The sequence below is a fragment of the Garra rufa genome, unplaced genomic scaffold (genome assembly GCF_049309525.1).
Source record: "Garra rufa unplaced genomic scaffold, GarRuf1.0 hap1_unplaced_029, whole genome shotgun sequence".
Taxonomy (NCBI): Eukaryota; Metazoa; Chordata; class Actinopteri; order Cypriniformes; family Cyprinidae; genus Garra; species Garra rufa.
The window spans coordinates 128,210-153,666 of NW_027394304.1; the positions used below are offsets into that span (position 1 = coordinate 128,210).

A 25,457-nucleotide genomic window follows, 5' to 3' on the forward strand; every position below is an offset into this window, starting at 1 on the left:
CAAACGGGAATATGCGTCTGGTCCGAGTGTTTTCAATGTTAAGTCAATGGTAAAACGCGTTAACACGCGCCTGGAGTTCTTGCGGCGCGAATGAGGCGCGGCGCGGTAGACGCGAATTCGCCTCATCCGCGCGTCTAGTTCGCGCGTATGGCGCGAATTGAGCGTCTGGCGCGTTAGGTGCGTTAAGCGCGAATTGTGCTTTTTTGTGAATCACGCGTCTGACAAAAATTCGCGTCTGCTACCCGAGGGGAAAAATCGGAACTTCTGTGTCAATTCACGCCGCGTTAACCAATCAGGAGCTGCTTGATGCTGACCTCCACTCTACAGGAAGGGGGCCACCAGGAGTAGGACTGCATACCCCTGTATAAAGGATGCCTTTACGGCGGCGAATTACAAGGCATCAGCTTGCAGCGAAGCGCGACAAGAAAAAAAAGGGACCACGAGGGTGAATGTGCCAGGGTAGTGTGGCCGAGTGGTCTAAGGCTCTGGATTAAGGCTCCAGTATCTTCGGGGGTGTGAGTTTGAGTCCCACTACTGCCAAGACAGAGTTTCGGAAGGCTATTGTGCCTACACAAAAAAAAAAAAAAAACGTTTTTTGCCCGCACTCCAGAGGCTTTGCAAAGAAGGTCCGGCGGCCGACGTTTTCTCTGTCTTTGGGGTGGGGAAAAAAGGGCCCACGAAGGTGAACATTCCAGGGTAGCACATTCCAGGGTAGCGTGGCCGAGTGGTTTAAGGCGTTTGAGTTAGGCTCCAGACTCCTCGGGGGCGTTGGTTCAAATCCCATTGCTGCCAGCAGCCATTTTAACCAAGGCAGGGAGGCCCTCTAACCCGCTTGGGAGCGGGCTTGTTTTACGCAAACAGGAATAGACTGCAGCCGTTCCGCAGAGTCAGTATTAGGGAGGTCGTTTGACCTGTCGTAAAGACCCGTGGAACACACCATGACAAGGTAGCGTGGCCGAGCGGTCTAAGGCGCTGGATTAAGGCTCCAGTCTCTTCGGGGGCGTGGGTTCGAATCCCACCGCTGCCAGGGAAATCTTTTGGAAAGCTCCTGAGGCTGCGAAGCGACTGGAGAAGTGACCCTGCATGCTCATCCAAACTTAGCCGCTTTCGCATTCTTTGCCATTTAGCAAAGTCAGTGCTGGAAGCTTGTCCCAGCCTCTGCTCCATTCCAACAGAGGCACACCAATAATTTACAATCATAGGAGAGGTGCAATAAAAAACAAACAAACAATTCAACGAATTTGAAAATTATATTAATGAAAAACAATGAGTAGTCTACAAGAATGGAGACAGCCAATGTCACTCATGGAAAGTTTTGGGTGAAATAACAGCTGCCTGATCATTTTGATTTTAAATGCAACACAGCTGGCTATCGTTTTCACATAAGCCCCAAAAGCCTTGATTAGCGGATTCAGGTGTGCTTGATCATAGATGGACCTCCACTCCACAGGAAGGGGGCCACCAGAAGTAGGACTGCATACCCTGTATTAAGGATGCCTTTACGGCGGCGAATTACAAGGCATCAGCTTGTGGCGAAGCGCAACCCAAATGCAGCGACGATGATCCCTACACCGCTGTTCTGCTCTCCAGAGCAAATACAGAGCAGTGACACTCTCGATAAATGAGCGATCAACAACAGACATCTTGTAAAAAGATGGCTACCAACGGGGTTCGAAACTTTTTGAAACTTTCGCCTCTGACGCACCTGACGTGCGTAAATTTCGCTTCAAACTTTTGTTTTTATGCGCGTCCATTTCGCTCTTGACGGGTGAATGAACACAAAGTGGTCACGCGTATAAATAGAAGCGGCAGGCGCGAATTTAGACGCGTATTCGCGTTTGGTGTGAACGTAGCATAAGGCGCTGGATTAAGGCTACAGTCTCTTCGGGGGTGTGGGTTTGAATCCCACTGCTGCCAAGACAGAGTTTTGGAAGGCTATTGTGCATACCCAAAAAAAAAAAAAAAAGTTCTTTGCCCGCATTCCAGAGGCTTTGCAAAGAAGGTCCGGCGGCCGACGTTCTCTCTATCTTTGGGGTGGGGGAAGAGGGCAGAAAACGGCCCACAAAAGCGCAAATCCCAGGGTAGCGTTGCCGAGTGGTCTAAGGCGCTGGATTTAGGCTCCAGTCTCTTCGGGGGCGTGGGTTTGAATCCCATCGCTGCCAGCAGCCATTTTAACCAAGGCAGGGAGGTCCTCTAACCCGCTTGGCATCGGGATTATTTCACGCAAACAGGATTAGACTGCAGCAGTTCTGCAGAGTAAGTATTAGGGAGGCCGTTCCACCTGTGGAAGAGACCCTTGGAGCGCAACCCGACGAGGTAGCATGGCCGCGCGGTCTAATGCTACATTCACACCAAACGGGAATATGCGTCTGGTCCGAGTGTTTTCAATGTTAAGTCAATGGTAAAACGCGTTAACACGCGCCTGGAGTTCTTGCGGCGCGAATGAGGCGCGGCGCGGTAGACGCGAATTCGCCTCATCCGCGCGTCTAGTTCGCGCGTATGGCGCGAATTGAGCGTCTGGCGCGTTAGGTGCGTTAAGCGCGAATTGTGCTTTTTTGTGAATCACGCGTCTGACAAAAATTCGCGTCTGCTACCCGAGGTGAAAAATCTGAACTTCTGTGTCAATTCACGCCGCGTTAACCAATCAGGAGCTGCTTGATGCTGACCTCCACTCTACAGGAAGGGGGCCACCAGGAGTAGGACTGCATACCCCTGTATAAAGGATGCCTTTACGGCGGCGAATTACAAGGCATCAGCTTGCAGCGAAGCGCGACAAGAAAAAAAAAGGGACCACGAGGGTGAATGTGCCAGGGTAGTGTGGCCGAGTGGTCTAAGGCTCTGGATTAAGGCTCCAGTATCTTCGGGGGTGTGAGTTTGAGTCCCACTACTGCCAAGACAGAGTTTCGGAAGGCTATTGTGCCTACACAAAAAAAAAAAAAAACGTTTTTTGCCCGCACTCCAGAGGCTTTGCAAAGAAGGTCCGGCGGCCGACGTTTTCTCTGTCTTTGGGGTGGGGAAAAAAGGGCCCACGAAGGTGAACATTCCAGGGTAGCACATTCCAGGGTAGCGTGGCCGAGTGGTTTAAGGCGTTTGAGTTAGGCTCCAGACTCCTCGGGGGCGTTGGTTCAAATCCCATTGCTGCCAGCAGCCATTTTAACCAAGGCAGGGAGGCCCTCTAACCCGCTTGGGAGCGGGCTTGTTTTACGCAAACAGGAATAGACTGCAGCCGTTCCGCAGAGTCAGTATTAGGGAGGTCGTTTGACCTGTCGTAAAGACCCGTGGAACACACCATGACAAGGTAGCGTGGCCGAGCGGTCTAAGGCGCTGGATTAAGGCTCCAGTCTCTTCGGGGGCGTGGGTTCGAATCCCACCGCTGCCAGGGAAATCTTTTGGAAAGCTCCTGAGGCTGCGAAGCGACTGGAGAAGTGACCCTGCATGCTCATCCAAACTTAGCCGCTTTCGCATTCTTTGCCATTTAGCAAAGTCAGTGCTGGAAGCTTGTCCCAGCCTCTGCTCCATTCCAACAGAGGCACACCAATAATTTACAATCATAGGAGAGGTGCAATAAAAAACAAACAAACAATTCAACGAATTTGAAAATTATATTAATGAAAAACAATGAGTAGTCTACAAGAATGGAGACAGCCAATGTCACTCATGGAAAGTTTTGGGTGAAATAACAGCTGCCTGATCATTTTGATTTTAAATGCAAAACAGCTGGCTATCGTTTTCACATAAGCCCCAAAAGCCTTGATTAGCGGATTCAGGTGTGCTTGATCATAGATGGACCTCCACTCCACAGGAAGGGGGCCACCAGAAGTAGGACTGCATACCCTGTATTAAGGATGCCTTTACGGCGGCGAATTACAAGGCATCAGCTTGTGGCGAAGCGCAACCCAAATGCAGCGACGATGATCCCTACACCGCTGTTCTGCTCTCCAGAGCAAATACAGAGCAGTGACACTCTCGATAAATGAGCGATCAACAACAGACATCTTGTAAAAAGATGGCTACCAACGGGGTTCGAAACTTTTTGAAACTTTCGCCTCTGACGCACCTGACGTGCGTAAATTTCGCTTCAAACTTTTGTTTTTATGCGCGTCCATTTCGCTCTTGACGGGTGAATGAACACAAAGTGGTCACGCGTATAAATAGAAGCGGCAGGCGCGAATTTAGACGCGTATTCGCGTTTGGTGTGAACGTAGCATAAGGCGCTGGATTAAGGCTACAGTCTCTTCGGGGGTGTGGGTTTGAATCCCACTGCTGCCAAGACAGAGTTTTGGAAGGCTATTGTGCATACCCAAAAAAAAAAAAAAGTTCTTTGCCCGCATTCCAGAGGCTTTGCAAAGAAGGTCCGGCGGCCGACGTTCTCTCTATCTTTGGGGTGGGGGAAGAGGGCAGAAAACGGCCCACAAAAGCGCAAATCCCAGGGTAGCGTTGCCGAGTGGTCTAAGGCGCTGGATTTAGGCTCCAGTCTCTTCGGGGGCGTGGGTTTGAATCCCATCGCTGCCAGCAGCCATTTTAACCAAGGCAGGGAGGTCCTCTAACCCGCTTGGCATCGGGATTATTTCACGCAAACAGGTTTAGACTGCAGCAGTTCTGCAGAGTAAGTATTAGGGAGGCCGTTCCACCTGTGGAAGAGACCCTTGGAGCGCAACCCGACGAGGTAGCATGGCCGCGCGGTCTAATGCTACATTCACACCAAACGGGAATATGCGTCTGGTCCGAGTGTTTTCAATGTTAAGTCAATGGTAAAACGCGTTAACACGCGCCTGGAGTTCTTGCGGCGCGAATGAGGCGCGGCGCGGTAGACGCGAATTCGCCTCATCCGCGCGTCTAGTTCGCGCGAATGGCGCGAATTGAGCGTCTGGCGCGTTAGGTGCGTTAAGCGCGAATTGTGCTTTTTTGTGAATCACGCGTCTGACAAAAATTCGCGTCTGCTACCCGAGGGGAAAAATCGGAACTTCTGTGTCAATTCACGCCGCGTTAACCAATCAGGAGCTGCTTGATGCTGACCTCCACTCTACAGGAAGGGGGCCACCAGGAGTAGGACTGCATACCCCTGTATAAAGGATGCCTTTACGGCGGCGAATTACAAGGCATCAGCTTGCAGCGAAGCGCGACAAGAAAAAAAAAGGGACCACGAGGGTGAATGTGCCAGGGTAGTGTGGCCGAGTGGTCTAAGGCTCTGGATTAAGGCTCCAGTATCTTCGGGGGTGTGAGTTTGAGTCCCACTACTGCCAAGACAGAGTTTCGGAAGGCTATTGTGCCTACACAAAAAAAAAAAAAAAACGTTTTTTGCCCGCACTCCAGAGGCTTTGCAAAGAAGGTCCGGCGGCCGACGTTTTCTCTGTCTTTGGGGTGGGGAAAAAAGGGCCCACGAAGGTGAACATTCCAGGGTAGCACATTCCAGGGTAGCGTGGCCGAGTGGTTTAAGGCGTTTGAGTTAGGCTCCAGACTCCTCGGGGGCGTTGGTTCAAATCCCATTGCTGCCAGCAGCCATTTTAACCAAGGCAGGGAGGCCCTCTAACCCGCTTGGGAGCGGGCTTGTTTTACGCAAACAGGAATAGACTGCAGCCGTTCCGCAGAGTCAGTATTAGGGAGGTCGTTTGACCTGTCGTAAAGACCCGTGGAACACACCATGACAAGGTAGCGTGGCCGAGCGGTCTAAGGCGCTGGATTAAGGCTCCAGTCTCTTCGGGGGCGTGGGTTCGAATCCCACCGCTGCCAGGGAAATCTTTTGGAAAGCTCCTGAGGCTGCGAAGCGACTGGAGAAGTGACCCTGCATGCTCATCCAAACTTAGCCGCTTTCGCATTCTTTGCCATTTAACAAAGTTAGTGCTGGAAGCTTGTCCCAGCCTCTGCTCCATTCCAACAGAGGCACACCAATAATTTACAATCATAGGAGAGGTGCAATAAAAAACAAAAAAACAATTCAACGAATTTGAAAATTATATTAATGAAAAACAATGAGTAGTCTACAAGAATGGAGACAGCCAATGTCACTCATGGAAAGTTTTGGGTGAAATAACAGCTGCCTGATCATTTTGATTTTAAATGCAACACAGCTGGCTATCGTTTTCACATAAGCCCCAAAAGCCTTGATTAGCGGATTCAGGTGTGCTTGATCATAGATGGACCTCCACTCCACAGGAAGGGGGCCACCAGAAGTAGGACTGCATACCCTGTATTAAGGATGCCTTTACGGCGGCGAATTACAAGGCATCAGCTTGTGGCGAAGCGCAACCCAAATGCAGCGACGATGATCCCTACACCGCTGTTCTGCTCTCCAGAGCAAATACAGAGCAGTGACACTCTCGATAAATGAGCGATCAACAACAGACATCTTGTAAAAAGATGGCTACCAACGGGGTTCGAAACTTTTTGAAACTTTCGCCTCTGACGCACCTGACGTGCGTAAATTTCGCTTCAAACTTTTGTTTTTATGCGCGTCCATTTCGCTCTTGACGGGTGAATGAACACAAAGTGGTCACGCGTATAAATAGAAGCGGCAGGCGCGAATTTAGACGCGTATTCGCGTTTGGTGTGAACGTAGCATAAGGCGCTGGATTAAGGCTACAGTCTCTTCGGGGGTGTGGGTTTGAATCCCACTGCTGCCAAGACAGAGTTTTGGAAGGCTATTGTGCATACCCAAAAAAAAAAAAAAAGTTCTTTGCCCGCATTCCAGAGGCTTTGCAAAGAAGGTCCGGCGGCCGACGTTCTCTCTATCTTTGGGGTGGGGGAAGAGGGCAGAAAACGGCCCACAAAAGCGCAAATCCCAGGGTAGCGTTGCCGAGTGGTCTAAGGCGCTGGATTTAGGCTCCAGTCTCTTCGGGGGCGTGGGTTTGAATCCCATCGCTGCCAGCAGCCATTTTAACCAAGGCAGGGAGGTCCTCTAACCCGCTTGGCATCGGGATTATTTCACGCAAACAGGATTAGACTGCAGCAGTTCTGCAGAGTAAGTATTAGGGAGGCCGTTCCACCTGTGGAAGAGACCCTTGGAGCGCAACCCGACGAGGTAGCATGGCCGCGCGGTCTAATGCTACATTCACACCAAACGGGAATATGCGTCTGGTCCGAGTGTTTTCAATGTTAAGTCAATGGTAAAACGCGTTAACACGCGCCTGGAGTTCTTGCGGCGCGAATGAGGCGCGGCGCGGTAGACGCGAATTCGCCTCATCCGCGCGTCTAGTTCGCGCGAATGGCGCGAATTGAGCGTCTGGCGCGTTAGGTGCGTTAAGCGCGAATTGTGCTTTTTTGTGAATCACGCGTCTGACAAAAATTCGCGTCTGCTACCCGAGGTGAAAAATCTGAACTTCTGTGTCAATTCACGCCGCGTTAACCAATCAGGAGCTGCTTGATGCTGACCTCCACTCTACAGGAAGGGGGCCACCAGGAGTAGGACTGCATACCCCTGTATAAAGGATGCCTTTACGGCGGCGAATTACAAGGCATCAGCTTGCAGCGAAGCGCGACAAGAAAAAAAAAGGGACCACGAGGGTGAATGTGCCAGGGTAGTGTGGCCGAGTGGTCTAAGGCTCTGGATTAAGGCTCCAGTATCTTCGGGGGTGTGAGTTTGAGTCCCACTACTGCCAAGACAGAGTTTCGGAAGGCTATTGTGCCAACACAAAAAAAAAAAAAAAACGTTTTTTGCCCGCACTCCAGAGGCTTTGCAAAGAAGGTCCGGCGGCCGACGTTTTCTCTGTCTTTGGGGTGGGGAAAAAAGGGCCCACGAAGGTGAACATTCCAGGGTAGCACATTCCAGGGTAGCGTGGCCGAGTGGTTTAAGGCGTTTGAGTTAGGCTCCAGACTCCTCGGGGGCGTTGGTTCAAATCCCATTGCTGCCAGCAGCCATTTTAACCAAGGCAGGGAGGCCCTCTAACCCGCTTGGGAGCGGGCTTGTTTTACGCAAACAGGAATAGACTGCAGCCGTTCCGCAGAGTCAGTATTAGGGAGGTCGTTTGACCTGTCGTAAAGACCCGTGGAACACACCATGACAAGGTAGCGTGGCCGAGCGGTCTAAGGCGCTGGATTAAGGCTCCAGTCTCTTCGGGGGCGTAGGTTCGAATCCCACCGCTGCCAGGGAAATCTTTTGGAAAGCTCCTGAGGCTGCGAAGCGACTGGAGAAGTGACGCTGCATGCTCATCCAAACTTAGCCGCTTTCGCATTCTTTGCCATTTAGCAAAGTCAGTGCTGGAAGCTTGTCCCAGCCTCTGCTCCATTCCAACAGAGGCACACCAATAATTTACAATCATAGGAGAGGTGCAATAAAAAACAAACAAACAATTCAACGAATTTGAAAATTATATTAATGAAAAACAATGAGTAGTCTACAAGAATGGAGACAGCCAATGTCACTCATGGAAAGTTTTGGGTGAAATAACAGCTGCCTGATCATTTTGATTTTAAATGCAACACAGCTGGCTATCGTTTTCACATAAGCCCCAAAAGCCTTGATTAGCGGATTCAGGTGTGCTTGATCATAGATGGACCTCCACTCCACAGGAAGGGGGCCACCAGAAGTAGGACTGCATACCCTGTATTAAGGATGCCTTTACGGCGGCGAATTACAAGGCATCAGCTTGTGGCGAAGCGCAACCCAAATACAGCGACGATGATCCCTACACCGCTGTTCTGCTCTCCAGAGCAAATACAGAGCAGTGACACTCTCGATAAATGAGCGATCAACAACAGACATCTTGTAAAAAGATGGCTACCAACGGGGTTTGAAACTTTTTGAAACTTTCGCCTCTGACGCACCTGACGTGCGTAAATTTCGCTTCAAACTTTTGTTTTTATGCGCGTCCATTTCGCTCTTGACGGGTGAATGAACACAAAGTGGTCACGCGTATAAATAGAAGCGGCAGGCGCGAATTTAGACGCGTATTCGCGTTTGGTGTGAACGTAGCATAAGGCGCTGGATTAAGGCTACAGTCTCTTCGGGGGTGTGGGTTTGAATCCCACTGCTGCCAAGACAGAGTTTTGGAAGGCTATTGTGCATACCCAAAAAAAAAAAAAAAGTTCTTTGCCCGCATTCCAGAGGCTTTGCAAAGAAGGTCCGGCGGCCGACGTTCTCTCTATCTTTGGGGTGGGGGAAGAGGGCAGAAAACGGCCCACAAAAGCGCAAATCCCAGGGTAGCGTTGCCGAGTGGTCTAAGGCGCTGGATTTAGGCTCCAGTCTCTTCGGGGGCGTGGGTTTGAATCCCATTGCTGCCAGCAGCCATTTTAACCAAGGCAGGGAGGTCCTCTAACCCGCTTGGCATCGGGATTATTTCACGCAAACAGGATTAGACTGCAGCAGTTCTGCAGAGTAAGTATTAGGGAGGCCGTTCCACCTGTGGAAGAGACCCTTGGAGCGCAACCCGACGAGGTAGCATGGCCGCGCGGTCTAATGCTACATTCACACCAAACGGGAATATGCGTCTGGTCCGAGTGTTTTCAATGTTAAGTCAATGGTAAAACGCGTTAACACGCGCCTGGAGTTCTTGCGGCGCGAATGAGGCGCGGCGCGGTAGACGCGAATTCGCCTCATCCGCGCGTCTAGTTCGCGCGAATGGCGCGAATTGAGCGTCTGGCGCGTTAGGTGCGTTAAGCGCGAATTGTGCTTTTTTGTGAATCACGCGTCTGACAAAAATTCGCGTCTGCTACCCGAGGGGAAAAATCGGAACTTCTGTGTCAATTCACGCCGCGTTAACCAATCAGGAGCTGCTTGATGCTGACCTCCACTCTACAGGAAGGGGGCCACCAGGAGTAGGACTGCATACCCCTGTATAAAGGATGCCTTTACGGCGGCGAATTACAAGGCATCAGCTTGCAGCGAAGCGCGACAAGAAAAAAAAAGGGACCACGAGGGTGAATGTGCCAGGGTAGTGTGGCCGAGTGGTCTAAGGCTCTGGATTAAGGCTCCAGTATCTTCGGGGGTGTGAGTTTGAGTCCCACTACTGCCAAGACAGAGTTTCGGAAGGCTATTGTGCCTACACAAAAAAAAAAAAAAAAAACGTTTTTTGCCCGCACACCAGAGGCTTTGCAAAGAAGGTCCGGCGGCCGACGTTTTCTCTGTCTTTGGGGTGGGGAAAAAAGGGCCCACGAAGGTGAACATTCCAGGGTAGCACATTCCAGGGTAGCGTGGCCGAGTGGTTTAAGGCGTTTGAGTTAGGCTCCAGACTCCTCGGGGGCGTTGGTTCAAATCCCATTGCTGCCAGCAGCCATTTTAACCAAGGCAGGGAGGCCCTCTAACCCGCTTGGGAGCGGGCTTGTTTTACGCAAACAGGAATAGACTGCAGCCGTTCCGCAGAGTCAGTATTAGGGAGGTCGTTTGACCTGTCGTAAAGACCCGTGGAACACACCATGACAAGGTAGCGTGGCCGAGCGGTCTAAGGCGCTGGATTAAGGCTCCAGTCTCTTCGGGGGCGTGGGTTCGAATCCCACCGCTGCCAGGGAAATCTTTTGGAAAGCTCCTGAGGCTGCGAAGCGACTGGAGAAGTGACCCTGCATGCTCATCCAAACTTAGCCGCTTTCGCATTCTTTGCCATTTAGCAAAGTCAGTGCTGGAAGCTTGTCCCAGCCTCTGCTCCATTCCAACAGAGGCACACCAATAATTTACAATCATAGGAGAGGTGCAATAAAAAACAAACAAACAATTCAACGAATTTGAAAATTATATTAATGAAAAACAACGAGTAGTCTACAAGAATGGAGACAGCCAATGTCACTCATGGAAAGTTTTGGGTGAAATAACAGCTGCCTGATCATTTTGATTTTAAATGCAACACAGCTGGCTATCGTTTTCACATAAGCCCCAAAAGCCTTGATTAGCGGATTCAGGTGTGCTTGATCATAGATGGACCTCCACTCCACAGGAAGGGGGCCACCAGAAGTAGGACTGCATACCCTGTATTAAGGATGCCTTTACGGCGGCGAATTACAAGGCATCAGCTTGTGGCGAAGCGCAACCCAAATGCAGCGACGATGATCCCTACACCGCTGTTCTGCTCTCCAGAGCAAATACAGAGCAGTGACACTCTCGATAAATGAGCGATCAACAACAGACATCTTGTAAAAAGATGGCTACCAACGGGGTTCGAAACTTTTTGAAACTTTCGCCTCTGACGCACCTGACGTGCGTAAATTTCGCTTCAAACTTTTGTTTTTATGCGCGTCCATTTCGCTCTTGACGGGTGAATGAACACAAAGTGGTCACGCGTATAAATAGAAGCGGCAGGCGCGAATTTAGACGCGCATTCGCGTTTGGTGTGAACGTAGCATAAGGCGCTGGATTAAGGCTACAGTCTCTTCGGGGGTGTGGGTTTGAATCCCACTGCTGCCAAGACAGAGTTTTGGAAGGCTATTGTGCATACCCAAAAAAAAAAAAAAAGTTCTTTGCCCGCATTCCAGAGGCTTTGCAAAGAAGGTCCGGCGGCCGACGTTCTCTCTATCTTTGGGGTGGGGGAAGAGGGCAGAAAACGGCCCACAAAAGCGCAAATCCCAGGGTAGCGTTGCCGAGTGGTCTAAGGCGCTGGATTTAGGCTCCAGTCTCTTCGGGGGCGTGGGTTTGAATCCCATCGCTGCCAGCAGCCATTTTAACCAAGGCAGGGAGGTCCTCTAACCCGCTTGGCATCGGGATTATTTCACGCAAACAGGATTAGACTGCAGCAGTTCTGCAGAGTAAGTATTAGGGAGGCCGTTCCACCTGTGGAAGAGACCCTTGGAGCGCAACCCGACGAGGTAGCATGGCCGCGCGGTCTAATGCTACATTCACACCAAACGGGAATATGCGTCTGGTCCGAGTGTTTTCAATGTTAAGTCAATGGTAAAACGCGTTAACACGCGCCTGGAGTTCTTGCGGCGCGAATGAGGCGCGGCGCGGTAGACGCGAATTCGCCTCATCCGCGCGTCTAGTTCGCGCGTATGGCGCGAATTGAGCGTCTGGCGCGTTAGGTGCGTTAAGCGCGAATTGTGCTTTTTTGTGAATCACGCGTCTGACAAAAATTCGCGTCTGCTACCCGAGGGGAAAAATCGGAACTTCTGTGTCAATTCACGCCGGGTTAACCAATCAGGAGCTGCTTGATGCTGACCTCCACTCTACAGGAAGGGGGCCACCAGGAGTAGGACTGCATACCCCTGTATAAAGGATGCCTTTACGGCGGCGAATTACAAGGCATCAGCTTGCAGCGAAGCGCGACAAGAAAAAAAAAGGGACCACGAGGGTGAATGTGCCAGGGTAGTGTGGCCGAGTGGTCTAAGGCTCTGGATTAAGGCTCCAGTATCTTCGGGGGTGTGAGTTTGAGTCCCACTACTGCCAAGACAGAGTTTCGGAAGGCTATTGTGCCTACACAAAAAAAAAAAAAAAACGTTTTTTGCCCGCACTCCAGAGGCTTTGCAAAGAAGGTCCGGCGGCCGACGTTTTCTCTGTCTTTGGGGTGGGGAAAAAAGGGCCCACGAAGGTGAACATTCCAGGGTAGCACATTCCAGGGTAGCGTGGCCGAGTGGTTTAAGGCGTTTGAGTTAGGCTCCAGACTCCTCTGGGGCGTTGGTTCAAATCCCATTGCTGCCAGCAGCCATTTTAACCAAGGCAGGGAGGCCCTCTAACCCGCTTGGGAGCGGGCTTGTTTTACGCAAACAGGAATAGACTGCAGCCGTTCCGCAGAGTCAGTATTAGGGAGGTCGTTTGACCTGTCGTAAAGACCCGTGGAACACACCATGACAAGGTAGCGTGGCCGAGCGGTCTAAGGCGCTGGATTAAGGCTCCAGTCTCTTTGGGGGCGTGGGTTCGAATCCCACCGCTGCCAGGGAAATCTTTTGGAAAGCTCCTGAGGCTGCGAAGCGACTGGAGAAGTGACCCTGCATGCTCATCCAAACTTAGCCGCTTTCGCATTCTTTGCCATTTAGCAAAGTCAGTGCTGGAAGCTTGTCCCAGCCTCTGCTCCATTCCAACAGAGGCACACCAATAATTTACAATCATAGGAGAGGTGCAATAAAAAACAAACAAACAATTCAACGAATTTGAAAATTATATTAATGAAAAACAATGAGTAGTCTACAAGAATGGAGACAGCCAATGTCACTCATGGAAAGTTTTGGGTGAAATAACAGCTGCCTGATCATTTTGATTTTAAATGCAACACAGCTGGCTATCGTTTTCACATAAGCCCCAAAAGCCTTGATTAGCGGATTCAGGTGTGCTTGATCATAGATGGACCTCCACTCCACAGGAAGGGGGCCACCAGAAGTAGGACTGCATACCCTGTATTAACCCTCAAAGACCGAGACAGCCGCCGGCGGCTAAAAATAACTATTGTTCTTAAATCTTTAATAACTTTTGAACCGCTAATCCAATTTGAATGCTTTAAAAAGTCTCGTAATGTACAGAGTCTACTCTTTTCAGTGATATCGCATTTGTCTCATTTGGATATTCAGAGGCTCCGTAGTGAGCGTGATTACGTCATCGCATTTCCTCAGCACTGATTCGTCAGATGAAATCAATACGTTTCGGTCCTGAGCCAAACAGGAACGATTGTTGATGCTTAGTCCCACCCCTGTGCCCAGATTGGTTCAAACTGTCATCTATTCAACCAATAAACATAGGTTTTGGTCTTTTGAACCACCGATTAGTATGTTTCTTTGGAAAACTGAACATACGCAAAGTGAAAGCAAAATGCGTCTTGCTTGCATGAAATCAAATGCAAAATAACACATTTGCATGACAGCATTCTTTGAAAATTTACAGAAATACTCACGACAGAGCCCTTTGACATAACACAAACCAAAACCACGGATGAAACAGCAGTACCTATCAGATAAAGCACTGGAATTGAGATTTTGTCATCACTAGGCGATCCCCGGTAAAATACATTCAAACGCAGACTATAGCCATCTGATCCATCTATTTAGTTGTTATATTATGTAACTAATTCTTATATAATTATTAAAGATTATTTGCACTATCTTTTCGGTTGCACTCTATATATTTCGCCCTCATTTTGTGTGAAGTTTGTAAATAATTTGGACTGATTGTTTATTTTTTTTGTTGCACAAGACAATTTGTGCAATTTTTCTGTTGCTACTTTCTACACTGTTTGTGTTAATTGTTCATCTTTGGATTACAAATATATTTATCTATTATTTTTACTGTGTTTTGCTATTATATAACACTGTTTCTGCTATGACTTTACTCCTGAAACGTTTTTGAACAGATCTATATTGTCAATAAACTAAATATGTCTGTTTTTCACTGAAAAGCGCCTATAATAATATTGTAATAATTGGCTATAACTTGCTTGGGGAATGTTATATATAGAAAAAAAATTATTTGGAAGTGTAAAACACCTAAATACAAATTTTTAAAGAAAAAAATCCATACTTCAGAAGTTTTTGTTTGAGTACACAGTAAAAAAAACACCCAATTGTTGCTAGCGTTTTTCCTAAAATTCTGGAAATTGACTAATTTTTAGAGAAAACAAAGGAAAATTTTAATTTTAAACTAGCTAGACATAAAGTTCAAGTTCTTATGTTTATAATGATATATGACATTTGATGCTGCCTGCTAAAATAGGTCTGAAAAAACAAAGAAATATACAGGTGCCTCAGGTGCCCCAAAAATGTTCTAGGTCTTTAAGGGTTAAGGATGCCTTTACGGCGGCGAATTACAAGGCATCAGCTTGTGGCGAAGCGCAACCCAAATGCAGCGACGATGATCCCTACACCGCTGTTCTGCTCTCCAGAGCAAATACAGAGCAGTGACACTCTCGATAAATGAGCGATCAACAACAGACATCTTGTAAAAAGATGGCTACCAACGGGGTTCGAAACTTTTTGAAACTTTCGCCTCTGACGCACCTGACGTGCGTAAATTTCGCTTCAAACTTTTGTTTTTATGCGTGTCCATTTCGCTCTTGACGGGTGAATGAACACAAAGTGGTCACGCGTATAAATAGAAGCGGCAGGCGCGTATTTAGACGCGTATTCGCGTTTGGTGTGAACGTAGCATAAGGCGCTGGATTAAGGCTACAGTCTCTTCGGGGGTGTGGGTTTGAATCCCACTGCTGCCAAGACAGAGTTTTGGAAGGCTATTGTGCATACCCAAAAAAAAAAAAAAAGTTCTTTGCCCGCATTCCAGAGGCTTTGCAAAGAAGGTCCGGCGGCCGACGTTCTCTCTATCTTTGGGGTGGGGGAAGAGGGCAGAAAACGGCCCACAAAAGCGCAAATCCCAGGGTAGCGTTGCCGAGTGGTCTAAGGCGCTGGATTTAGGCTCCAGTCTCTTCGGGGGCGTGGGTTTGAATCCCATCGCTGCCAGCAGCCATTTTAACCAAGGCAGGGAGGTCCTCTAACCCGCTTGGCATCGGGATTATTTCACGCAAACAGGATTAGACTGCAGCAGTTCTGCAGAGTAAGTATTAGGGAGGCCGTTCCACCTGTGGAAGAGACCCTTGGAGCGCAACCCGACGAGGTAGCATGGCCGCGCGGTCTAATGCTACATTCACACCAAACGGGAATATGCGTCTGGTCCGAGTGTTTTCAATGTTAAGTCAATGGTAAAACGCGTTAACACGCGCCTGGAGTTCTTGCGGCGCGAATGAGGCGCGGCGCGGTAGACGCGAATTCGCCTCATCCGCGCGTCTAGTTCGCGCGAATGGCGCGAATTGAGCGTCTGGCGCGTTAGGTGCGTTAAGCGCGAATTGTGCTTTTTTGTGAATCACGCCTCTGACAAAAATTCGCGTCTGCTACCCGAGGTGAAAAATCGGAACTTCTGTGTCAATTCACGCCGCGTTAACCAATCAGGAGCTGCTTGATGCTGACCTCCACTCTACAGGAAGGGGGCCACCAGGAGTAGGACTGCATACCCCTGTATAAAGGATGCCTTTACGGCGGCGAATTACAAGGCATCAGCTTGCAGCGAAGCGCGACAAGAAAAAAAAAGGGACCACGAGGGTGAATGTGCCAGGGTAGTGTGGCCGAGTGGTCTAAGGCTCTGGATTAAGGCTCCAGTATCTTCGGGGGTGTGAGTTTGAGTCCCACTACTGCCAAGACAGAGTTTCGGAAGGCTATTGTGCCAACACAAAAAAAAAAAAAAAACGTTTTTTGCCCGCACTCCAGAGGCTTTGCAAAGAAGGTCCGGCGGCCGACGTTTTCTCTGTCTTTGGGGTGGGGAAAAAAGGGCCCACGAAGGTGAACATTCCAGGGTAGCACATTCCAGGGTAGCGTGGCCGAGTGGTTTAAGGCGTTTGAGTTAGGCTCCAGACTCCTCGGGGGCGTTGGTTCAAATCCCATTGCTGCCAGCAGCCATTTTAACCAAGGCAGGGAGGCCCTCTAACCCGCTTGGGAGCGGGCTTGTTTTACGCAAACAGGAATAGACTGCAGCCGTTCCGCAGAGTCAGTATTAGGGAGGTCGTTTGACCTGTCGTAAAGACCCGTGGAACACACCATGACAAGGAAGCGTGGCCGAGCGGTCTAAGGCGCTGGATTAAGGCTCCAGTCTCTTCGGGGGCGTGGGTTCGAATCCCACCGCTGCCAGGGAAATCTTTTGGAAAGCTCCTGAGGCTGCGAAGCGACTGGAGAAGTGACGCTGCATGCTCATCCAAACTTAGCCGCTTTCGCATTCTTTGCCATTTAGCAAAGTCAGTGCTGGAAGCTTGTCCCAGCCTCTGCTCCATTCCAACAGAGGCACACCAATAATTTACAATCATAGGAGAGGTGCAATAAAAAACAAACAAACAATTCAACGAATTTGAAAATTATATTAATGAAAAACAATGAGTAGTCTACAAGAATGGAGACAGCCAATGTCACTCATGGAAAGTTTTGGGTGAAATAACAGCTGCCTGATCATTTTGATTTTAAATGCAACACAGCTGGCTATCGTTTTCACATAAGCCCCAAAAGCCTTGATTAGCGGATTCAGGTGTGCTTGATCATAGATGGACCTCCACTCCACAGGAAGGGGGCCACCAGAAGTAGGACTGCATACCCTGTATTAAGGATGCCTTTACGGCGGCGAATTACAAGGCATCAGCTTGTGGCGAAGCGCAACCCAAATACAGCGACGATGATCCCTACACCGCTGTTCTGCTCTCCAGAGCAAATACAGAGCAGTGACACTCTCGATAAATGAGCGATCAACAACAGACATCTTGTAAAAAGATGGCTACCAACGGGGTTTGAAACTTTTTGAAACTTTCGCCTCTGACGCACCTGACGTGCGTAAATTTCGCTTCAAACTTTTGTTTTTATGCGCGTCCATTTAGCTCTTGACGGGTGAATGAACACAAAGTGGTCACGCGTATAAATAGAAGCGGCAGGCGCGAATTTAGACGCGTATTCGCGTTTGGTGTGAACGTAGCATAAGGCGCTGGATTAAGGCTACAGTCTCTTCGGGGGTGTGGGTTTGAATCCCACTGCTGCCAAGACAGAGTTTTGGAAGGCTATTGTGCATACCCAAAAAAAAAAAAAAAGTTCTTTGCCCGCATTCCAGAGGCTTTGCAAAGAAGGTCCGGTGGCCGACGTTCTCTCTATCTTTGGGGTGGGGGAAGAGGGCAGAAAACGGCCCACAAAAGCGCAAATCCCAGGGTAGCGTTGCCGAGTGGTCTAAGGCGCTGGATTTAGGCTCCAGTCTCTTCGGGGGCGTGGGTTTGAATCCCATCGCTGCCAGCAGCCATTTTAACCAAGGCAGGGAGGTCCTCTAACCCGCTTGGCATCGGGATTATTTCACGCAAACAGGATTAGACTGCAGCAGTTCTGCAGAGTAAGTATTAGGGAGGCCGTTCCACCTGTGGAAGAGACCCTTGGAGCGCAACCCGACGAGGTAGCATGGCCGCGCGGTCTAATGCTACATTCACACCAAACGGGAATATGCGTCTGGTCCGAGTGTTTTCAATGTTAAGTCAATGGTAAAACGCGTTAACACGCGCCTGGAGTTCTTGCGGCGCGAATGAGGCGCGGCGCGGTAGACGCGAATTCGCCTCATCCGCGCGTCTAGTTCGCGCGAATGGCGCGAATTGAGCGTCTGGCGCGTTAGGTGCGTTAAGCGCGAATTGTGCTTTTTTGTGAATCACGCGTCTGACAAAAATTCGCGTCTGCTACCCGAGGTGAAAAATCGGAACTTCTGTGTCAATTCACACCGCGTTAACCAATCAGGAGCTGCTTGATGCTGACCTCCACTCTACAGGAAGGGGGCCACCAGGAGTAGGACTGCATACCCCTGTATAAAGGATGCCTTTACGGCGGCGAATTACAAGGCATCAGCTTGCAGCGAAGCGCGACAAGAAAAAAAAAGGGACCACAAGGGTGAATGTGCCAGGGTAGTGTGGCAGAGTGGTCTAAGGCTCTGGATTAAGGCTCCAGTATCTTCGGGGGTGTGAGTTTGAGTCCCACTACTGCCAAGACAGAGTTTCGGAAGGCTATTGTGCCTACACAAAAAAAAAAAAAAACGTTTTTTGCCCGCACTCCAGAGGCTTTGCAAAGAAGGTCCGGCGGCCGACGTTTTCTCTGTCTTTGGGGTGGGGAAAAAAGGGCCCACGAAGGTGAACATTCCAGGGTAGCACATTCCAGGGTAGCGTGGCCGAGTGGTTTAAGGCGTTTGAGTTAGGCTCCAGACTCCTCGGGGGCGTTGGTTCAAATCCCATTGCTGCCAGCAGCCATTTTAACCAAGGCAGGGAGGCCCTCTAACCCGCTTGGGAGCGGGCTTGTTTTACGCAAACAGGAATAGACTGCAGCCGTTCCGCAGAGTCAGTATTAGGGAGGTCGTTTGACCTGTCGTAAAGACCCGTGGAACACACCATGACAAGGTAGCGTGGCCGAGCGGTCTAAGGCGCTGGATTAAGGCTCCAGTCTCTTCGGGGGCGTGGGTTCGAATCCCACCGCTGCCAGGGAAATCTTTTGGAAAGCTCCTGAGGCTGCGAAGCGACTGGAGAAGTGACCCTGCATGCTCATCCAAACTTAGCCGCTTTCGCATTCTTTGCCATTTAGCAAAGTTAGTGCTGGAAGCTTGTCCCAGCCTCTGCTCCATTCCAACAGAGGCACACCAATAATTTACAATCATAGGAGAGGTGCAATAAAAAACAAACAAACAATTCAACGAATTTGAAAATTATATTAATGAAAAACAATGAGTAGTCTACAAGAATGGAGACAGCCAATGTCACTCATGGAAAGTTTTGGGTGAAATAACAGCTGCCTGATCATTTTGATTTTAAATGCAACACAGCTGGCTATCGTTTTCACATAAGCCCCAAAAGCCTTGATTAGCGGATTCAGGTGTGCTTGATCATAGATGGACCTCCACTCCACAGGAAGGGGGCCACCAGAAGTAGGACTGCATACCCTGTATTAAGGATGCCTTTACGGCGGCGAATTACAAGGCATCAGCTTGTGGCGAAGCGCAACCCAAATGCAGCGACGATGATCCCTACACCGCTGTTCTGCTCTCCAGAGCAAATACAGAGCAGTGACACTCTCGATAAATGAGCGATCAACAACAGACATCTTGTAAAAAGATGGCTACCAACGGGGTTCGAAACTTTTTGAAACTTTCGCCTCTGACGCACCTGACGTGCGTAAATTTCGCTTCAAACTTTTGTTTTTATGCGCGTCCATTTCGCTCTTGACGGGTGAATGAACACAAAGTGGTCACGCGTATAAATAGAAGCGGCAGGCGCGAATTTAGACGCGTATTCGCGTTTGGTGTGAACGTAGCATAAGGCGCTGGATTAAGGCTACAGTCTCTTCGGGGGTGTGGGTTTGAATCCCACTGCTGCCAAGACAGAGTTTTGGAAGGCTATTGTGCATACCCAAAAAAAAAAAAAAAGTTCTTTGCCCGCATTCCAGAGGCTTTGCAAAGAAGGTCCGGCGGCCGACGTTCTCTCTATCTTTGGGGTGGGGGAAGAGGGCAGAAAACGGCCCACAAAAGCGCAAATCCCAGGGTAGCGTTGCCGAGTGGTCTAAGGCGCTGGATTTAGGCTCCAGTCTCTTCGGGGGCGTGGGTTTGAATCCCATCGCTGCCAGCAGCCATTTTAACCAAGGCAGGGAGGTCCTCTAACCCGCTTGGCATCGGGATTATTTCACGCAAACAGGATTAGACTGCAGCAGTTCTGCAGAGTAAGTATTAGGGAGGCCGTTCCACCTGTGGAAGAGACCCTTGGAGCGCAACCCGACGAGGTAGCATGGCCGCGCGGTCTAATGCTACATTCACACCAAACGGGAATATGCGTCTGGTCCGAGTGTTTTCAATGTTAAGTCAATGGTAAAACGCGTTAACACGCGCCTGGAGTTCTTGCGGCGCGAATGAGGCGCGGCGCGGTAGACGCGAATTCGCCTCATCCGCGCGTCTAGTTCGCGCGAATGGCGCGAATTGAGCGTCTGGCGCGTTAGGTGCGTTAAGCGCGAATTGTGCTTTTTTGTGAATCACGCGTCTGACAAAAATTCGCGTCTGCTACCCGAGGTGAAAAATCGGAACTTCTGTGTCAATTCACGCCGCGTTAACCAATCAGGAGCTGCTTGATGCTGACCTCCACTCTACAGGAAGGGGGCCACCAGGAGTAGGACTGCATACCCCTGTATAAAGGATGCCTTTACGGCGGCGAATTACAAGGCATCAGCTTGCAGCGAAGCGCGACAAGAAAAAAAAAGGGACCACGAGGGTGAATGTGCCAGGGTAGTGTGGCCGAGTGGTCTAAGGCTCTGGATTAAGGCTCCAGTATCTTCGGGGGTGTGAGTTTGAGTCCCACTACTGCCAAGACAGAGTTTCGGAAGGCTATTGTGCCAACACAAAAAAAAAAAAAAAACGTTTTTTGCCCGCACTCCAGAGGCTTTGCAAAGAAGGTCCGGCGGCCGACGTTTTCTCTGTCTTTGGGGTGGGGAAAAAAGGGCCCACGAAGGTGAACATTCCAGGGTAGCACATTCCAGGGTAGCGTGGCCGAGTGGTTTAAGGCGTTTGAGTTAGGCTCCAGACTCCTCGGGGGCGTTGGTTCAAATCCCATTGCTGCCAGCAGCCATTTTAACCAAGGCAGGGAGGCCCTCTAACCCGCTTGGGAGCGGGCTTGTTTTACGCAAACAGGAATAGACTGCAGCCGTTCCGCAGAGTCAGTATTAGGGAGGTCGTTTGACCTGTCGTAAAGACCCGTGGAACACACCATGACAAGGAAGCGTGGCCGAGCGGTCTAAGGCGCTGGATTAAGGCTCCAGTCTCTTCGGGGGCGTGGGTTCGAATCCCACCGCTGCCAGGGAAATCTTTTGGAAAGCTCCTGAGGCTGCGAAGCGACTGGAGAAGTGACGCTGCATGCTCATCCAAACTTAGCCGCTTTCGCATTCTTTGCCATTTAGCAAAGTCAGTGCTGGAAGCTTGTCCCAGCCTCTGCTCCATTCCAACAGAGGCACACCAATAATTTACAATCATAGGAGAGGTGCAATAAAAAACAAACAAACAATTCAACGAATTTGAAAATTATATTAATGAAAAACAATGAGTAGTCTACAAGAATGGAGACAGCCAATGTCACTCATGGAAAGTTTTGGGTGAAATAACAGCTGCCTGATCATTTTGATTTTAAATGCAACACAGCTGGCTATCGTTTTCACATAAGCCCCAAAAGCCTTGATTAGCGGATTCAGGTGTGCTTGATCATAGATGGACCTCCACTCCACAGGAAGGGGGCCACCAGAAGTAGGACTGCATACCCTGTATTAAGGATGCCTTTACGGCGGCGAATTACAAGGCATCAGCTTGTGGCGAAGCGCAACCCAAATACAGCGACGATGATCCCTACACCGCTGTTCTGCTCTCCAGAGCAAATACAGAGCAGTGACACTCTCGATAAATGAGCGATCAACAACAGACATCTTGTAAAAAGATGGCTACCAACGGGGTTTGAAACTTTTTGAAACTTTCGCCTCTGACGCACCTGACGTGCGTAAATTTCGCTTCAAACTTTTGTTTTTATGCGCGTCCATTTCGCTCTTGACGGGTGAATGAACACAAAGTGGTCACGCGTATAAATAGAAGCGGCAGGCGCGAATTTAGACGCGTATTCGCGTTTGGTGTGAACGTAGCATAAGGCGCTGGATTAAGGCTACAGTCTCTTCGGGGGTGTGGGTTTGAATCCCACTGCTGCCAAGACAGAGTTTTGGAAGGCTATTGTGCATACCCAAAAAAAAAAAAAAAGTTCTTTGCCCGCATTCCAGAGGCTTTGCAAAGAAGGTCCGGTGGCCGACGTTCTCTCTATCTTTGGGGTGGGGGAAGAGGGCAGAAAACGGCCCACAAAAGCGCAAATCCCAGGGTAGCGTTGCCGAGTGGTCTAAGGCGCTGGATTTAGGCTCCAGTCTCTTCGGGGGCGTGGGTTTGAATCCCATCGCTGCCAGCAGCCATTTTAACCAAGGCAGGGAGGTCCTCTAACCCGCTTGGCATCGGGATTATTTCACGCAAACAGGATTAGACTGCAGCAGTTCTGCAGAGTAAGTATTAGGGAGGCCGTTCCACCTGTGGAAGAGACCCTTGGAGCGCAACCCGACGAGGTAGCATGGCCGCGCGGTCTAATGCTACATTCACACCAAACGGGAATATGCGTCTGGTCCGAGTGTTTTCAATGTTAAGTCAATGGTAAAACGCGTTAACACGCGCCTGGAGTTCTTGCGGCGCGAATGAGGCGCGGCGCGGTAGACGCGAATTCGCCTCATCCGCGCGTCTAGTTCGCGCGAATGGCGCGAATTGAGCGTCTGGCGCGTTAGGTGCGTTAAGCGCGAATTGTGCTTTTTTGTGAATCACGCGTCTGACAAAAATTCGCGTCTGCTACCCGAGGTGAAAAATCGGAACTTCTGTGTCAATTCACACCGCGTTAACCAATCAGGAGCTGCTTGATGCTGACCTCCACTCTACAGGAAGGGGGCCACCAGGAGTAGGACTGCATACCCCTGTATAAAGGATGCCTTTACGGCGGCGAATTACAAGGCATCAGCTTGCAGCGAAGCGCGACAAGAAAAAAAAAGGGACCACAAGGGTGAATGTGCCAGGGTAGTGTGGCAGAGTGGTCTAAGGCTCTGGATTAAGGCTCCACTATCTTCGGGGGTGTGAGTTTGAGTCCCACTACTGCCAAGACAGAGTTTCGGAAGGCTATTGTGCCTACACAAAAAAAAAAAAAAAAACGTTTTTTGCCCGCACTCCAGAGGCTTTGCAAAGAAGGTCCGGCGGCCGACGTTTTCTCTGTCTTTGGGGTGGGGAAAAAAGGGCCCACGAAGGTGAACATTCCAGGGTAGCACATTCCAGGGTAGCGTGGCCGAGTGGTTTAAGGCGTTTGAGTTAGGCTCCAGACTCCTCGGGGGAGTTGGTTCAAATCCCATTGCTGCCAGCAGCCATTTTAACCAAGGCAGGGAGGCCCTCTAACCCGCTTGGGAGCGGGCTTGTTTTACGCAAACAGGAATAGACTGCAGCCGTTCCGCAGAGTCAGTATTAGGGAGGTCGTTTGACCTGTCGTAAAGACCCGTGGAACACCCCATGACAAGGTAGCGTGGCCGAGCGGTCTAAGGCACTGGATTAAGGCTCCAGTCTCTTTGGGGGCGTGGGTTCGAATCCCACCGCTGCCAGGGAAATCTTTTGGAAAGCTCCTGAGGCTGCGAAGCGACTGGAGAAGTGACCCTGCATGCTCATCCAAACTTAGCCGCTTTCGCATTCTTTGCCATTTAGCAAAGTCAGTGCTGGAAGCTTGTCCCAGCCTCTGCTCCATTCCAACAGAGGCACACCAATAATTTACAATCATAGGAGAGGTGCAATAAAAAACAAACAAACAATTCAACGAATTTGAAAATTATATTAATGAAAAACAATGAGTAGTCTACAAGAATGGAGACAGCCAATGTCACTCATGGAAAGTTTTGGGTGAAATAACAGCTGCCTGATCATTTTGATTTTAAATGCAACACAGCTGGCTATCGTTTTCACATAAGCCCCAAAAGCCTTGATTAGCGGATTCAGGTGTGCTTGATCATAGATGGACCTCCACTCCACAGGAAGGGGGCCACCAGAAGTAGGACTGCATACCCTGTATTAAGGATGCCTTTACGGCGGCGAATTACAAGGCATCAGCTTGTGGCGAAGCGCAACCCAAATGCAGCGACGATGATCCCTACACCGCTGTTCTGCTCTCCAGAGCAAATACAGAGCAGTGACACTCTCGATAAATGAGCGATCAACAACAGACATCTTGTAAAAAGATGGCTACCAACGGGGTTCGAAACTTTTTGAAACTTTCGCCTCTGACGCACCTGACGTGCGTAAATTTCGCTTCAAACTTTTGTTTTTATGCGCGTCCATTTCGCTCTTGACGGGTGAATGAACACAAAGTGGTCACGCGTATAAATAGAAGCGGCAGGCGCGAATTTAGACGCGTATTCGCGTTTGGTGTGAACGTAGCATAAGGCGCTGGATTAAGGCTACAGTCTCTTCGGGGGTGTGGGTTTGAATCCCACTGCTGCCAAGACAGAGTTTTGGAAGGCTATTGTGCATACCCAAAAAAAAAAAAAAAGTTCTTTGCCCGCATTCCAGAGGCTTTGCAAAGAAGGTCCGGCGGCCGACGTTCTCTCTATCTTTGGGGTGGGGGAAGAGGGCAGAAAACGGCCCACAAAAGCGCAAATCCCAGGGTAGCGTTGCCGAGTGGTCTAAGGCGCTGGATTTAGGCTCCAGTCTCTTCGGGGGCGTGGGTTCGAATCCCATCGCTGCCAGCAGCCATTTTAACCAAGGCAGGGAGGTCCTCTAACCCGCTTGGCATCGGGATTATTTCACGCAAACAGGATTAGACTGCAGCAGTTCTGCAGAGTAAGTATTAGGGAGGCCGTTCCACCTGTGGAAGAGACCCTTGGAGCGCAACCCGAAGGGGGAGCATGGCCGCATGGTCTAATGCTACATTCACACCAAACGGGAATATGCGTCTGGTCCGAGTGATTTCAATGTTAAGTCAATGGTAAAACGCGTTAACACGCGCCTGGAGTTCTTGCGGCGCGAATGAGGCGCGGCGCGGTAGACGCGAATTCGCCTCATCCGCGCGTCTAGTTCGCGCGAATGGCGCGAATTGAGCGTCTGGCGCGTTAGGTGCGTTAAGCGCGAATTGTGCTTTTTTGTGAATCACGCGTCTGACAAAAATTCGCGTCTGCTACCCGAGGTGAAAAATCGAAACTTCTGTGTCAATTCACGCCGCGTTAACCAATCAGGAGCTGCTTGATGCTGACCTCCACTCTACAGGAAGGGGGCCACCAGGAGTAGGACTGCATACCCCTGTATAAAGGATGCCTTTACGGCGGCGAATTACAAGGCATCAGCTTGCAGCGAAGCGCGACAAGAAAAAAAAAGGGACCACGAGGGTGAATGTGCCAGGGTAGTGTGGCCGAGTGGTCTAAGGCTCTGGATTAAGGCTCCAGTATCTTCGGGGGTGTGAGTTTGAGTCCCACTACTGCCAAGACAGAGTTTCGGAAGGCTATTGTGC

The 25,457-nt window shown here is 49.9% G+C and overlaps 20 non-coding genes across 20 annotated transcripts; all 20 read left to right on the plus strand.

The window, feature by feature from the left end:
- The first annotated feature begins 945 nt into the window (after window positions 1-945).
- On the plus strand, window positions 946-1,027 carry trnal-aag (transfer RNA leucine (anticodon AAG)). The gene has a single exon. It is a non-coding gene; the product is annotated as a tRNA-Leu (tRNA).
- Window positions 1,028-2,080: 1,053 nt separating this feature from the next.
- trnal-uag (transfer RNA leucine (anticodon UAG)) lies at window positions 2,081-2,162 on the plus strand. Its single transcript has one exon. It is a non-coding gene; the product is annotated as a tRNA-Leu (tRNA).
- A 1,135-nt stretch (window positions 2,163-3,297) lies between these two features.
- On the plus strand, window positions 3,298-3,379 carry trnal-aag (transfer RNA leucine (anticodon AAG)). The gene has a single exon. It is a non-coding gene; the product is annotated as a tRNA-Leu (tRNA).
- Window positions 3,380-4,430: 1,051 nt separating this feature from the next.
- Window positions 4,431-4,512, plus strand: trnal-uag (transfer RNA leucine (anticodon UAG)). The gene has a single exon. It is a non-coding gene; the product is annotated as a tRNA-Leu (tRNA).
- A 1,136-nt stretch (window positions 4,513-5,648) lies between these two features.
- Window positions 5,649-5,730, plus strand: trnal-aag (transfer RNA leucine (anticodon AAG)). The gene has a single exon. It is a non-coding gene; the product is annotated as a tRNA-Leu (tRNA).
- A 1,052-nt stretch (window positions 5,731-6,782) lies between these two features.
- trnal-uag (transfer RNA leucine (anticodon UAG)) lies at window positions 6,783-6,864 on the plus strand. Its single transcript has one exon. It is a non-coding gene; the product is annotated as a tRNA-Leu (tRNA).
- Window positions 6,865-8,000: 1,136 nt separating this feature from the next.
- On the plus strand, window positions 8,001-8,082 carry trnal-aag (transfer RNA leucine (anticodon AAG)). Its single transcript has one exon. It is a non-coding gene; the product is annotated as a tRNA-Leu (tRNA).
- A 1,052-nt stretch (window positions 8,083-9,134) lies between these two features.
- trnal-uag (transfer RNA leucine (anticodon UAG)) lies at window positions 9,135-9,216 on the plus strand. Its single transcript has one exon. It is a non-coding gene; the product is annotated as a tRNA-Leu (tRNA).
- Window positions 9,217-10,354: 1,138 nt separating this feature from the next.
- trnal-aag (transfer RNA leucine (anticodon AAG)) lies at window positions 10,355-10,436 on the plus strand. Its single transcript has one exon. It is a non-coding gene; the product is annotated as a tRNA-Leu (tRNA).
- Window positions 10,437-11,488: 1,052 nt separating this feature from the next.
- On the plus strand, window positions 11,489-11,570 carry trnal-uag (transfer RNA leucine (anticodon UAG)). The gene has a single exon. It is a non-coding gene; the product is annotated as a tRNA-Leu (tRNA).
- Window positions 11,571-12,706: 1,136 nt separating this feature from the next.
- Window positions 12,707-12,788, plus strand: trnal-aag (transfer RNA leucine (anticodon AAG)). The gene has a single exon. It is a non-coding gene; the product is annotated as a tRNA-Leu (tRNA).
- Window positions 12,789-15,209: 2,421 nt separating this feature from the next.
- trnal-uag (transfer RNA leucine (anticodon UAG)) lies at window positions 15,210-15,291 on the plus strand. The gene has a single exon. It is a non-coding gene; the product is annotated as a tRNA-Leu (tRNA).
- Window positions 15,292-16,427: 1,136 nt separating this feature from the next.
- trnal-aag (transfer RNA leucine (anticodon AAG)) lies at window positions 16,428-16,509 on the plus strand. Its single transcript has one exon. It is a non-coding gene; the product is annotated as a tRNA-Leu (tRNA).
- Window positions 16,510-17,561: 1,052 nt separating this feature from the next.
- trnal-uag (transfer RNA leucine (anticodon UAG)) lies at window positions 17,562-17,643 on the plus strand. The gene has a single exon. It is a non-coding gene; the product is annotated as a tRNA-Leu (tRNA).
- Window positions 17,644-18,778: 1,135 nt separating this feature from the next.
- On the plus strand, window positions 18,779-18,860 carry trnal-aag (transfer RNA leucine (anticodon AAG)). The gene has a single exon. It is a non-coding gene; the product is annotated as a tRNA-Leu (tRNA).
- Window positions 18,861-19,912: 1,052 nt separating this feature from the next.
- On the plus strand, window positions 19,913-19,994 carry trnal-uag (transfer RNA leucine (anticodon UAG)). Its single transcript has one exon. It is a non-coding gene; the product is annotated as a tRNA-Leu (tRNA).
- Window positions 19,995-21,130: 1,136 nt separating this feature from the next.
- On the plus strand, window positions 21,131-21,212 carry trnal-aag (transfer RNA leucine (anticodon AAG)). Its single transcript has one exon. It is a non-coding gene; the product is annotated as a tRNA-Leu (tRNA).
- A 1,052-nt stretch (window positions 21,213-22,264) lies between these two features.
- trnal-uag (transfer RNA leucine (anticodon UAG)) lies at window positions 22,265-22,346 on the plus strand. Its single transcript has one exon. It is a non-coding gene; the product is annotated as a tRNA-Leu (tRNA).
- A 1,137-nt stretch (window positions 22,347-23,483) lies between these two features.
- On the plus strand, window positions 23,484-23,565 carry trnal-aag (transfer RNA leucine (anticodon AAG)). The gene has a single exon. It is a non-coding gene; the product is annotated as a tRNA-Leu (tRNA).
- A 1,052-nt stretch (window positions 23,566-24,617) lies between these two features.
- trnal-uag (transfer RNA leucine (anticodon UAG)) lies at window positions 24,618-24,699 on the plus strand. The gene has a single exon. It is a non-coding gene; the product is annotated as a tRNA-Leu (tRNA).
- Window positions 24,700-25,457: the final 758 nt, after the last annotated feature.